This window comes from Bos grunniens, chromosome 10, assembly GCF_055505025.1.
Source record: "Bos grunniens cultivar Pamir isolate PY7600 chromosome 10, Bosgru_T2T1.0, whole genome shotgun sequence".
NCBI lineage: Eukaryota > Metazoa > Chordata > Mammalia > Artiodactyla > Bovidae > Bos > Bos grunniens.
This window is the reverse complement of record NC_141174.1, coordinates 75,194,294-75,208,025: the sequence shown is the minus strand read 5'-3', so window position 1 is coordinate 75,208,025 and position 13,732 is coordinate 75,194,294. Positions and strand designations below refer to the sequence as shown.

The 13,732-nt window shown below is 36.6% G+C and overlaps 1 protein-coding gene across 1 annotated transcript in view; it reads right to left on the bottom strand.

Moving 5' to 3' along the window:
- LOC147364848 (olfactory receptor 4F15-like) overlaps window positions 1–13,732 on the bottom strand; it is a 58,541-nt gene that overhangs the window by 31,068 nt on the left and 13,741 nt on the right. The window lies entirely within an intron of this gene.

Here is a 13,732-nt window from a genome sequence, read left to right as displayed (position 1 = left end):
ACATAGAAAACAAACTTACTTAGCAAAGAGGAAAGGGGAGAGATAAAGTAGGAGTAGGGAATTAGCAGGTACACACTACCACATTGAAATAGATATGCAACAAGTATTTATAGTAAAGCTCAGAGAAATAGATTCAATATCTTATAATAAACTATAGTGGAATATAATTTTTTTTAATATAAATATATGTTGTTGTTCAGTCACTCAGTCATGTCCAACTCTTTGCAACCCCATGGACTGCAGCATCTGTCCAACACCAATTCCTGGAGCTTACTCAAACTTATGTGTATAGAGTCGGTGATGCCATCCAACCATCTCATCCTCTGTCAGCCCCTTCTCCTCCTGCCTTCAATCCTTCCCAGCATCAGGGTCTTTTCAAATGAGTCACTTCTTAGCATCAGGTGGCCAAAGGATTGGAGCTTCAGTTTCAGCATCAGTCTTTCCAATGAATATTCAGGACTGACTTCCTTTAGGATTGACTGGTTGGATCTCCTTGCAGTTCAAGGGATTCTCAAGAGTCCTCTTCAACACCACAGTTCAAAAGCATAAGTTCATTGGTGCTTAGCCTTCTTCATAGTCCAACTCTCACATCCATACATGACTATTGGAAAAACCATAGCTTTGACTAGACAGACCTTTGTCGGCAAAGGAATGTCTCTGCTTTTTAATATGCTGTCTAGGTTGGTCATAACTTTTCTTCCAAGGAGGAAGTGTCTTTTAATTTCATGGATGCAGTCATCATCTGTAGTGATTTTGGAGCCCCCAAAAAATAAAGTCTGTCATTGTTTCCATTGTTTTCCCATCTATTTGCCATGAAGTGATGGGACCAGATGCCATGATCTTCATTTTTTGAATGTTGAGTTAATTTATTTTTTTTAATTAATTTTATTTTATTTTTAAACTTTACATAATTGTATTAGTTTTGCCAAATATCAAAATGAATTTAAGCCAAAGTTTTCACTCTTCTCTTTCACCTTCCTCAAGAGTCTCTTTAGTTCCTCTTCACTTCCTGCCTTAAGGATGGTGTCACCTGCATATCTGAAGTTATTGGTATTTCTCCCAGCAATCTTTACAGCTTGTGCTTCATCTAATCCAGAATTTCACATGATGTACTCTGTATATAAGTTACATAAGCAGGGTGACAATATACAGCCTTGACGTATTCCTTTACCAATTTGGAACCAGTCTGTTTTTCCATTCGGTTCTAACTGTTGCTTCTTGACCTGCATACAGGTTTCACAGGACGCAGGTAAGGTGGTCTGCTATTCCCATCTCTTTAAGAATTTTCCACAGTTTGTTGTGTTCCACACAGTCAAAGGCTTTAATATAGTCAATGAAGCAGAAGTAAATATTTTTCTGGAATTATGCATATATGTGTGTGCTGAATCACTTTGCTATACACCTGAAATTAACATGGAATAGTTTTGTTTAAGTCAACTATACTTCAATTTTTTAAAAATGCATGATCTATTTGAAGTATATGGGACTTTTTACTCAGCAATTAAAGAACACAGATTTTTTTTCAAACACATATGGAACAGTTACAAAAATTGACCAAGTAAGAGAATATAAGTAAGTTTAACATATTTCATAGAATTAATGTCAAGTAGGCCTGAATCTACCAACAAATACTATCAAGTTATAAGTTTATAAAAGAAAGATTTTCTAATTCTAATACATTATCAAATTTTAAAACTTCTAAATAATTTACTTCAATGAAAAATTTTTAGAAATTTTTAGATACTTAACTGAACTTGTAGGATATAAAATCCTACCTCTATTTCAATAGAAATGCGTACATGAGAAAAGAATAAAGCAAAAACATTAAATATCTAAGTTTCTAACATTGGAATTTAGAAAACAAATAAAATATATTAAGAGAAAGTAAAATAGATAAGAGCAAAAATCAAAAATTCTGAAAATAAATATAAAATAGAGAAGACCAACAAAGCCAGAAGCTAGTTCTTTGGAAAGACTAATATCTAGACAATCCGCTTCTTAACTGCAGGGAGCAGAACAAAATTATGTATTTGCATGTCTTCTTTATAAAAATGCCTGTTTAATCCTTTGCCAATTTTTTAATTGGATTATTTGGTTTTTTACTATTGTGTGTTTGAATTCCTTATGTATTTTGGAAATTAACCTCTTATCAGATACATAGTTTGTGAATATTTTCTCCCATTTTATAAGCTGCCTTTTCGCTCTGTTGATTGTTTCCTTTGCTGTGTAGAAACCTTTTAGTTTTAGGTTTATTTTTTCTTTTGTTACTGTGTTTTTGGTGTTACATCCAAGAAATCATTCCCAAAACCAAGTGTTTCCCCTAAGTTTTCTCCTAGAAGTTTAATAATTTAGGTTTACATTTAAGTCTATCCATTGGTTTGAACTTTGTGTGTGGTGTAAGTTAGAGATCCAGTTTCTTTCCCTTCCATTTTTTTGCCATGTGGATATTAAGTTTTTCATTTGTTAAAGAGACTATGCTTTCCCCATAGCGCATTCTTGACACTCTTGTCAAAGATCAGTTGACCATATACACATGGGTTACTTTCTGGGCTCTCTATTTTGTTCCATTTGTCTATATGTTTGTCTTTATGCCAGTACTATACTGTTTTCATTACTGAAGATTTGTAATATAATATGAAGTCAGGAGTGTGATGTCTCCAACTTTGTTCTTATTTCTGAAGATCATACAAATGGCTAAAAAGTGTGTGAAGAGATGCTCAACATTATTAGTTATCAAAGGAATGCAAGGCAAAACTGCAATGAGATATCATTTCATGCACTTTAGCATAGACAGCGTGCCTGAAGAACTATGGACGGAGGTTCATGACGTTGTACAGGAGGCAAGGATCAAGACCATCACCAAGAAAAAGAAACACAAAAAGGCAAAATGGTTGTCTAAGGGAGCCTTACAAATAGCTATGAAAAGAAGAGAAGTGAAAGGCAAAGGAGAAAAGGAAAGATAAACCCATCTGAATGCAGAGTTCCAAAGAATAGCAAGAAGAGATAAGAAAGCCTTCCTCAGTGATCAATACAAAGAAATAGAGGAAAACAACAGAATGGGAAAGACTAGAGATCTCTTGAAGAAAATTAGATATACCAGGGGAACATTCCATTCAAAGATGGGCTCGATAGAGGACCGAAAGGGTATGGACCTAATAGAAGCAGAAGATATTAAGAAGAGGTGGCAAGAATACACAGAAGAACTATACAAAAAAAATCTTCACGACCCAAATAATCGTGATGGTGTGATCACTCACCTAGAGCCAGACATCCTGGAATGCAAAGTCAAGGGGCCTTAGGAAGCATCACTATAAACAAAGCTAGTGGAGGTGATGGAATTCCAGTTGAGCTATTCCAAATCCTGAAAGATGATGCTGTGAAAGTTCTGCACTCAATGTGCCAGCAAATTTGGAAAACTCAGCAGTGGCCACAGGACTGGAAAAGGTCAGTTTTCATTCCAGTCCCAAAGAAAGGCAATGCCAAAGAATGTTCAAACTACCACACAATTGCACTCATCTCAAATGTTAGCAAAGTAATGCTCAAAATTCTCCAAGACAGGCTTCAATGGTACATGAACCATGAACTTCCAGGTGTTCAAACTGGATTTAGAAAAGGCAGAGGAACCAGAGATCAAATTGTCAACATCTGTTGGATCATTGAAAAAGCAAAAGAGTTCCAGAAAAACATCTATTTCTGTTTTATTGACTATGCCAAAGCCTTTGACTCTGTGGATTACAACAAACTGTGGAAAGTTCTTAAAGAGATGGAAATACCAGACCACCTTACCCGCCTCTTGGGAAATCTGTATGCAGGTCAGGAAGCAACAGTTAGAACTGGACATGGAACAACAGACTGGTTCCAAAAAGGAAAAGGAATACATCAAGGCTGTATATTGTCACACTTCTTATTTAACTTATATGCAGAGTGCATCATGAGAAACGCTGGGCTGGAAGAAGCACAAGCTGGAATCAAGATTGCCAGGAGAAATATCAATAACCTTAGATATGCAGATGACACCACCCTTATGGCAGAAAGCGAAGAAGAGCTAAAGAGCCTCTTGATGAAAGTGAAAGAGGAGAGTGAAAAAGTTGGCTTAAAGCTCAACATTCAGAAAACTAAGATCTTGGCATCTGGTCCCATCACCTCATGGCAAATAGATGGGGAAAGAGTGGAAACAGTGACAGACTTTTTTGGTGGGGGGCTCCAAAATCACTGCAGATGGTGACTGCAGCCATTAAATTGAAAGACATTTGCTCCTTGGAGGAAAAGCTATGAGAAACCTAGACAGCATATTGAAAAGCAGAGACATTCCTTTGCCGACAATGGTCCATAGTCAAGACTATGGTTTTTCCAGTAAGCATGTGTGGATGTGAGAGTTGGACAATAAAGAAAGATGAGTGCTGAAGAATTGATGCTTTTGAACTGTGGTGTTGGAGAAGACTCTTGAGAGTCCCTTGGACTGCAGGGAGATTCAACCAGTCCATCCTAAAGGAAATCAGTCCTGAATATTCATTGGAAGGACTGACGCTGAAGCTGAAAGTCCAATCATTTGACCATCTGATGAGAGGAACTGACTCATCTGAAAAGACCCTAATGCTGGGCCAGATTGAAGGTGGGAGGTGAAGGAGAAGACAGAGGATGAGATGGTTGGATGGCATCACCGATTCAGTGAACATGAGGTTGAATAAACTCCAGGAGTTGGTGATGGGCAGGGAGGCCTGGCGTGCTGCACTCTGTGGGGTCGCAAAGAGTCGGACACGACTGAGTGACTTAAATGAATTGAAGGGTGGCCATTATCAAAATGATAATAAGTGTTGGTGAGGATGTGGAGAAACTGGAACTCTTGGACACTGGTGGAAAGATAAATTGGTACACCCATTATGGAAAACAGTATGCTACTATGTCAGCATCTCAAAGAGATACCTGTTGTCCCGTGTTTCTTACAGCATTTTTAACAATAGCCAAGGTATGGAAACAATCCACGTGTCCACTGACAGGTGAATGGAAAAGAAAGTGTAATATTTTCGTTCAATGGAATATTATTCAGCCTTGAAAAGAAATCCTGCCTTTTCCAACAATAAGAATTAAACTGGAAGACATGGTACTAAGTAAAATAGCCATTCACAGAAGGACAGATACCGCATGATTCCATTTATATGACAAATGCTATCAAGTTATGTTTATAAAAGAAATTTTTTTCTAGTTCTAATACTTTTCAGTTATGTTTGATGAATTAGTTCTAGAGATCTGCTATGCAACATGGCTGTTACTTTGATTGTGGTGATTGTATCATGGATGTTTGCACATATCCAAGGATATTAAGTATGTTCAGTTTTTCACATATCAACTATACTTCAATAAAGCTGGCACATATCAGCCTTATTATTTATATATATATATATATCAGATATATATGTAAATATCTGATACATATATCCACACAATAGAGGTGGAGATGGAAACAAAGAGACTCAGAAAGGTGTACATCTATATTATATAAAAATATTATTTAAAAATAATAAAACTACTATATAATTCTTTGTACCATTAAATTTTTTACTTCAAAATCTTTATTTCTTTATTTTTAATTAGATGGCTTTTTTAATTGTTAACATTTTATAATAGATTCAGGTATACACCATAGTTATTCAATATGTTTATAGATTATATACCACACAAAGTTATATTCTTGACTCTATTCCTTGTGCTGTACCTTACACTCCTGTGACTTATTTGTTTTATAACTGGAAGTTTGCACCTCTAAATCCTCTTCATGTGTTTCACCCAAGCCCTCATTCCCTTCCCTTCTGGTAACCAAGTTTGTTCTCTGTATCTGTGAGTCCATTTCTGTTTTGTAATATTTGCTTGTTTTGTTTCTTAGAGTCCATGTATAAGTGAAAACATAAAGTATTTGTCTTTCTGTGACTTATTTCACATAGCATAATACTCTGCAGGTTTATCCATGTTGTTGCAAAGTTTAAGGCTAAGTTATATATACCACATCCTCTTTACACATTCACCTGTGGATAGACACAGGTTATTTCCATACTTTCAATATTGTAAATAATGCTGCAGTAAACATTGATGTACATATATGTTTTCAAGATGAGTGATTTCATTTTCTTCCAACAAACACCCAAGAGTGGAATTGCTGAATCATGTGTTATTTTTATTTTTAATTTTTGGAAAACTCCCATACTGTTTTCCATAGCGGCTACACCAATTTACATTCCCACCAACAGTGTACTAGGATTCCCTTTTCTCCACAACCTCACCAATACTTGTTATTTCTTGTGTCTTTTCTGATAGCCATTCTGACTGGTATGAGGTTCTACATAGTTACGGTTTTGATTTGCATTTTCCTGATGTGATATTGAGCACTTTTCCATGTGTCTATTGGCCATATGTATGTCTTTTTTGGGGGGGAAAAATGCCTGTGTGAGTTATTTATATAGTTTGGATATTAACCTTTTATCAGATATAATTTCCAAACATCTTGTCCACTTAGTAGATTGCTTTTGCTTTTCTATTTTATTGGTGGTTTCCTTCTTTGTGCAAAAGCTTTTTGGTTTTTCCTTTTTTTAGTTTGATGTAATCCCATTGTTTACTTTTGTTTTTGTTGCCCTTGCTTGAGGAGACGGATCCAAAAAAAATATTACTAAGACTGAATTAAAGAGCAACTAAATATGAAGACAGCCGGTCATGTTTTCTCCTAGATGTTTCATGGTTTCGGGGCTGATCTTTAAGTTTTTAATTCATTTTGAGTTTATTTTTATATTGGGTGTAACAAAATGATATAGTTTCATTTCTTTACACGTAGCTGTCCCGTTTGCCCAACATTGTCTATTCCCCACTGTATATTCTTTTCTCCTTTGGCCATAGGCTAGTTGACTGCATTTGCATGTCTGGGCTTTCTATTCTGTTCCACTGATCTATGTGTCTGTTTTTGTGCCAGTATCATGCTGTTTTGATTACTATGGCTGTGTGTACATGCTCAGTCTTGTCCAACTCTTTGTGACCCCATGGACTGTAGCCCGCCAAGTGCCTCTGTCCATGAGATTCTCCAGGTAAGAATACTGGAGTGGGCTGCCACACCCTCCTCCAGGGGATCTTCCCAACCCAGGGATTGAACTCACGTCTCCTGCAGCTCCTACATTGGCAGGCAGATGCATTACCACTAAGCCACCTGGGAAGCTGTAGCATTGTAGTATAGTTTGAGGTCAGAGAGTATGAATACCTCTATTTTATTATTATTATCATTATTATTATTTGGGCTATGCTGGGTCCTCATTGCCGTGCATGGGCTTTCTTCAGTTGCAGCGAGCAGGACTGCTCTCTAGTTGCAGTGCATGGACTTCTCATTGTGATGGCTTTTCCTGTTGTGGAGTATGGGCTGTAGGCACACTGGCTTTAGTAAGTGCAGCGTGGAAGCTCAGTAGTTGTGACCCATGGGCTTAGTTGCCCCATGAAATATGGAATCTTCCTAGACCCTAACCCTAGACCAGGGATGGAACCTGTGTCCCCTGCATTGGCAGGTGGATTTTTTACCACTAGACTACCAGGGAAGTCCTCCAATACCTCTAGCTTTGTGTGTATTTCTCAAAATTATTTTGGCTGTTCAGGATATTTCATGGTTCCATACAAATTTAGGGCTTCCCCAGTGGCTCAGATGGTAAATAATCTGCCTGAAATGAGGGAGACCTGGGTTCGATCTCTGGGTCAGGAAGATCCCTTGGAGAAGGCAATAGGTACCCATTCCAGTACTCTTGCCTGGAGAATTCCATGGACAGAGGAGCCTGGCAGGCTTCAGTCCATGGGATCACAGAGGCAGACATGACTGAACAGCTATCATACAAATTTAATGATTATTTATTCTAGTTCTGTGAAAAATGCCATGGATATTTAGACTGAGAGTGCCCTGAATCTATAGATTTCCTTGGGTGGTATGAACATTTTAATGATATTAATTCTTTCAATCCATGAACACATAATTTCTTTTCATTTATTTGGGTCATCTTCAGTTTCTTTCATGAATACCTTCTAGTTTTCAGATTATAGGTCTTTCACCTCCTTGGTTAAATTTATTCATAGGTATTTTATTCTTTTTTATGCAAATGTAAATAGAATTGCTTTCTTGTTTTCTTTGGATTAGTGTATAATAATGCAACAAATTTCTGTATATTGTTTTTGTATCCTTCAACTTTACTGAATTCATTTATTAGTTCTAATAGTTTTTTTGTGGAGTCTTTAGGTTTTTCTACATTTAGTATCATATCATATGCAAATAGTGACATTTTTATTTATTACCTTTTAATTTGAATGCCTTTTCTTTTTCTTGTCTGATCACTGTGGCTAAGACTTCTAACACTATGTTGAATAAAAGTACCAAAAGCAGGCATCCTCATCTGGTTCCTGATCTTAGAGGAAAAGCTTTCAGCTTTTCAACACTGAGTATGCAAATAAATTGTAAAACTGTAAAGATGAAAAAGAGAAATTCCTTAAAAATATATATTCATAGTTTTTCTTGAGTAAGTTCTAATACATTATGCATATTTTAAGTATACATATAAACTTTACAAATGAGCCAAATTAAACTTCATAATGTTTGTAAATACATACTTATTTATTAAAATTATTTTTCAAAAAGGCAAAAGAAGCATAAACCAAAACACCCAGGATATTGATTACATCTGAGTGGGAAGCAGAGTAAAGGAATAGAAGTTAGGAGGATAGGTGCAATGATATAGGTGGGATCAGATCAAATCAGTCACTCAGTTGTGTCCGACTCTTTGCAACCCCATGAATTGCAGCACGCCAGGCCTCCCTGTCCATCACCAACTCCCGGAGTTCACTCAGACTCACGTCCATCGAGTCAGTGATGCCATCCAGCCATCTCATCCTCTGTCGTCCCCTTCTCCTCTTGCCCCCAATCCCTCCCAGCATCAGAGTCTTCTCCAATGAGTCAACTCTTCACATGAGGTGGCCAAAGTACTGGAGTTTCAGCTTTAGCATCATTCCCTCCAAAGAAATCCCGGGGCTGATCTCCTTCAGAATGGACTGGTTGGATCTCCTTGCAGTCCAAGGGACTCTCAAGAGTCTTCTCCAACACCACAGTTTAAAAGCATCAATTCTTCGGCGCTCAGCCTTCTTCACAGTCCAACTCTTGCATCCATACATGACCACAGGAAAAACCATAGCCTTGACTAGACGAACCTTTGTTGGCAAAGTAATGTCTCTGCTTTTCAATATGCTGTCTAGGTTGGTCATAACTTTCTTTCCAAGGAGTAAGCATCTTTTAATTTCATGGCTGCAGTCACCATCTGTAGTGATTTTGGAGCCCAGAAAAATAAAGTCTGACACTGTTTCCACTGTTTCCCTATCTATTTTCCATGAAGTGGTGGGACCAGATGTCATGATCTTCGTTTTCTGAATGTTGAGCTTTAAGCCAACTTTTTCACTCTCCACTTTCACTTTCATCAAGAGGCTTTTTAGTTCCTCTTCACTTTCTGCCATAAGGGTGGTGTCATCTGCATATCTGAGGTTATTGATATTTCTCCCGGCAATCTTGATTCCAGCTTGTGTTTCTTCCAGTCCAGCGTTTCTCATGATGTACTTTGCATATAAGTTAAATAAACAGGGTGACAATATACAGCCTTTATGTACACCTTTTCCTATTTGAAACCAGTTTGTTGTTCCATGTCCAGTTCTAACTGTTGCTTCCTGACCTGCATACAAATTTCTCAAGAGTCAGATCAGGTGGTCTGGTATTCCCATCTCTTTCAGAATGTTCCACAGTTTATTGTGATCCACACAGTCAACAGCTTTGGCATAGTCAATAAAGCAGAAATAGATGTTTTTCTGGAACTCTCTTGCTTTTTCCGATCACAGGTATTGTACTTTCTAAATTAAATATGTGCTACATGTTTTATAAATATGTAATATTTTATAACAAAAATTAAGAAAATTTTAACTGGATCAGTAAATAACAATTTTGTTTTTAGGTTTATAAAGATTCAACTTAATTATACATCCACCTTTTGCAAAGGTGGGAGCAACTAGTCCTCTAATTCACTGCTGGTGAAGAAATTTTAAATTGACCCAACCATTTTAGAGGACAATTTTGCAATATATAATGAAACCTTACAAATATATTTTAGCAAAGTTATTTCATTTCTATTAAGTTGTCATGAGGAAGGAATCAAAGCTGTATATATAGAATGAGATATATCAAGGTCTTTCATAGTAGTACTGCTGGTAACTGATAAGTGGAAATAAATGTCAGCAATAAAGTTTTGACTAAAGCAAAATAACTCTGCCCATTCAATTACCACATAGCCACTAAGAACGATATGCTAGAAGTATATACATCAGCATGAAAAGATTTACATATTGTATTGTTAAGTGAGTTGTGGAATAGTGTGATATTATTTTGTATAATTTGTAAATGCATGCTAAGTCACTTTAGTCATGTCAGACTCTTTGTGACCCTATGGACTGTAGCCAGCCATGTTCCTCTATGGGATTCTCCACTCAATAATACTGGAGTGGGCTGCCATGCCCTCCTCCAGGGGATCTTCCTGACCCAGGGATCAAACCCATGACTGCTGTATTGGCAGATGGATTCTTTACCACTAGCACCATGTGGGAAGCCCAAGTACATAAATAAATATCTCAAAAGAAACATAACAGAATTTTAACTGTTATGTTTGAGTGGGATTATTTTTGGTGACTTTTTTCCTTTTCTTCTTTGTGATTCTCTATATTTAAGCTGTAAATGTACTTTAGACTCCACTAGTTTGTTATCCTAAAAAAGTTAACACAAAAGTGTTTGTGGTAAATCTGCCAGATTTTCCCATTCTTTTCCATGCCTTGTGATTCAGAAGGAAAGAGATGGTTTTTTCTCTTTCTCAGCTTTTATTTACCATTGCTCTTTGCACAAATAATTGTTGACTTTCTACTCTAAGTCAGGCAAATATTACTGACTTCCTGCTATAAAATGGGTATCCCTCTAGGTACAAAGGGCTTCCCAGTTGGTGCTAGTGGTAAACAACCCTCCTGCCAATGCATGAGACTTAAAAGACATAGATTCGATCCCTGGATCAGAAAGATCCCATGGAGGAGGGCAGGACAACCCACTCCAGTATTCTTGCCTGGAGAATCCCATGGACAGGAGACCCTGGTGGGCTAAAGTTCACAGGGTCACACAGAGTTGGACATGACTGAAGCGACTTAGCATGCATGCACGCTAGGTACAAATAACAAAAATTCTTACTTCCGGATTTATGGACCTTTCTTTCCAATGGGAGAAAAAAAACTAACAAAGCAATCTCTCAAATAGATTAAAGAAAAAGTCATGAAGATATTAAACAAAGCATATGGTAGAGAATAACTAGAGTAGTAAGGCAAAAGAGAACTTCCTTAGATAAGAAGTGTTTTTCTGGTGTTGGCCTTCAAGCTGATATCTGAATGATGAGAAGGAACCGGCCCTACATTTACCTAGGCAAAACTCTCCGCAGGTGAAGTGAAGGGCCAGTGTACAGGTTTCAGACCATGAGCTTGGTATACTCAAGCAACAAAGTCCAAAATGGCTAAGAAGAAGGAAAAGGCTCAATGAAGTTGGCAGGGTCAAATCTTTTCAGGCTTCATGGACCCTGGTTAGGCAACAAGGGTCCTCTGTCATGCTGTGGCATCAGTCTACCCCTAGCCTTCAGAGCTCTCCAGGAGCTTCTCTCCTTCCCAAGGCATGCACTTCCCTCAGAAGATGAGTCAGCATGACTTCTAACTCCATTCCATAATGTTCACAAGTTCATGAATCCCCTCTACTCAAACCTTTTTGTTCAGTCTGCTCACCCTACCACACTCCTTACTTACTTGCAATGATTTTTGCCTCAGAGATCCTTTGTCCCTTCCTAAAATCAAGTTGTATACTTCTAACACAGTTTTCTACAGCTCCTGACACAGGATTTAGATACAGGAAATATTTGGTATATTTTCTGATTAATTGAATTTCTATTTATGTAATTTTTTGCATAGGCTAGTCTGCTTGATTATTTCTTCCAGAACATTAAAAAGCACCATAGAAAAATAAAGAGGAAGGATATATATATATACACAATGACATACAACTCAACCACAAAAAAGAGTGAAATACTGCCATTTGCAGCAACATAAATGGACTTAAAGAATATGCTTACTGAAATGTCAGAGAGAGACAAATACAACATGATATCACTCATATGTGGTCTAAAAATTATACAAGTGAATCTGTATACAAAGCAGAAATAGACTCACAGACATAGAAAATAAATTTATGGTTACCAAGGAGGAGAGGAGGAATTAATTAGAATTATGGGATTAAGAGATACAAAAAATACTACACAAGAATAAATAAGCAATGAGGATTTACTGTATAGCACAGGGAATTATACTCAGTCTTATAATAACCTATAATGGAATATAATCAGAAAAAATCACTATGCTATACATCTGAAACTAACATAATATTGTAAATCAACTATACTCCAGTTAAATAATAAAAACAAGCTTTCCTTTTAAAAAAAAGAACAGTGAGATACTCTTTGAATACTTACTTATACTATTTCTGAATAGTATATTTATTTTTTAATAATTACATGCAACATTTTAACACATGAAAAGTTTAATATGTTTCTTCATTATACAGTTTAGTAATAGATTTTCTTTTTATTTCTTCATTTATACAGTTTTGTAATAAATTTTCTTTTGTAATTTCTATACTTTGTTTTATTTAGTTATTAGCCTCATTCTCATAATATGGACATCTTTTCCTTTTTAATTCAGTATTCCTTTTTATCTACAAAATATTCAATCCATTTATAATCATTTAGTCTCACATAGTTACCATTGTCATATAAAAATAGTGACTCTTGTTTAGGAAAAATCATAAACACTGAGGAGTAGAAATTTACATGACCAGGTCTCAAAACACTTGATTAATTAATAATATTAATGCCTCCTGAGTTGTCACTCTATGAGTTATCCGAAATTTAATATTCCAATCCTAACTACATTAAAAAACCTTATTATTAATTAAATCTGAGTGTGGATGGCAAAATTCAGATGTTAGAAGCCTCAAATTCTCAAAGCTACGTAGGCAGTTTATTTTTGGTTTTGTTTTTTCTTCTGGGTATATAGACACTGAGAAACACAAAGGGCTCAAAGAGCGGTACATATGTATACCGGAAGAGCCACATCTTTGAGAATTGCTACCTAAGAGAAGAGTATCCAACATTTTGTTTTAATAGAAAATGTGCCCATTATATGAGACATGAGCCTTTACCAACATCTATAATAAAAACTAATAAGGATGTTATATTACACTGCTGAATTTACTGTGCATGTGTGTTCAGTCACTTTAGTCGTGTCCGACTCTTTGCAACCCTATGGACTGTAGCCCACCAGGCACCTCTGTCCGTGGGTTTCCATGCCCTCCTCCTAGTGGATATTCCCAACTCAGGGATTGAACCTGCATCTCCTTCATTGCAGGCAGATTCTTTACTGCTGAGCTACTGGAGAAGCCTGCTGAATTTACTATTCCCTAATGTTTTCAGATTCCTTACAGTAAGTGTCCCTATGAAAAACTGACCAGCTCAGAACACAATCCCTGAGGAGAGATTTCACAGTGGATACTGAAAATCTTAAATACACTGAAATATTTATGAAACGTCTTCCCAACCCAGGGATCAAACCCGTA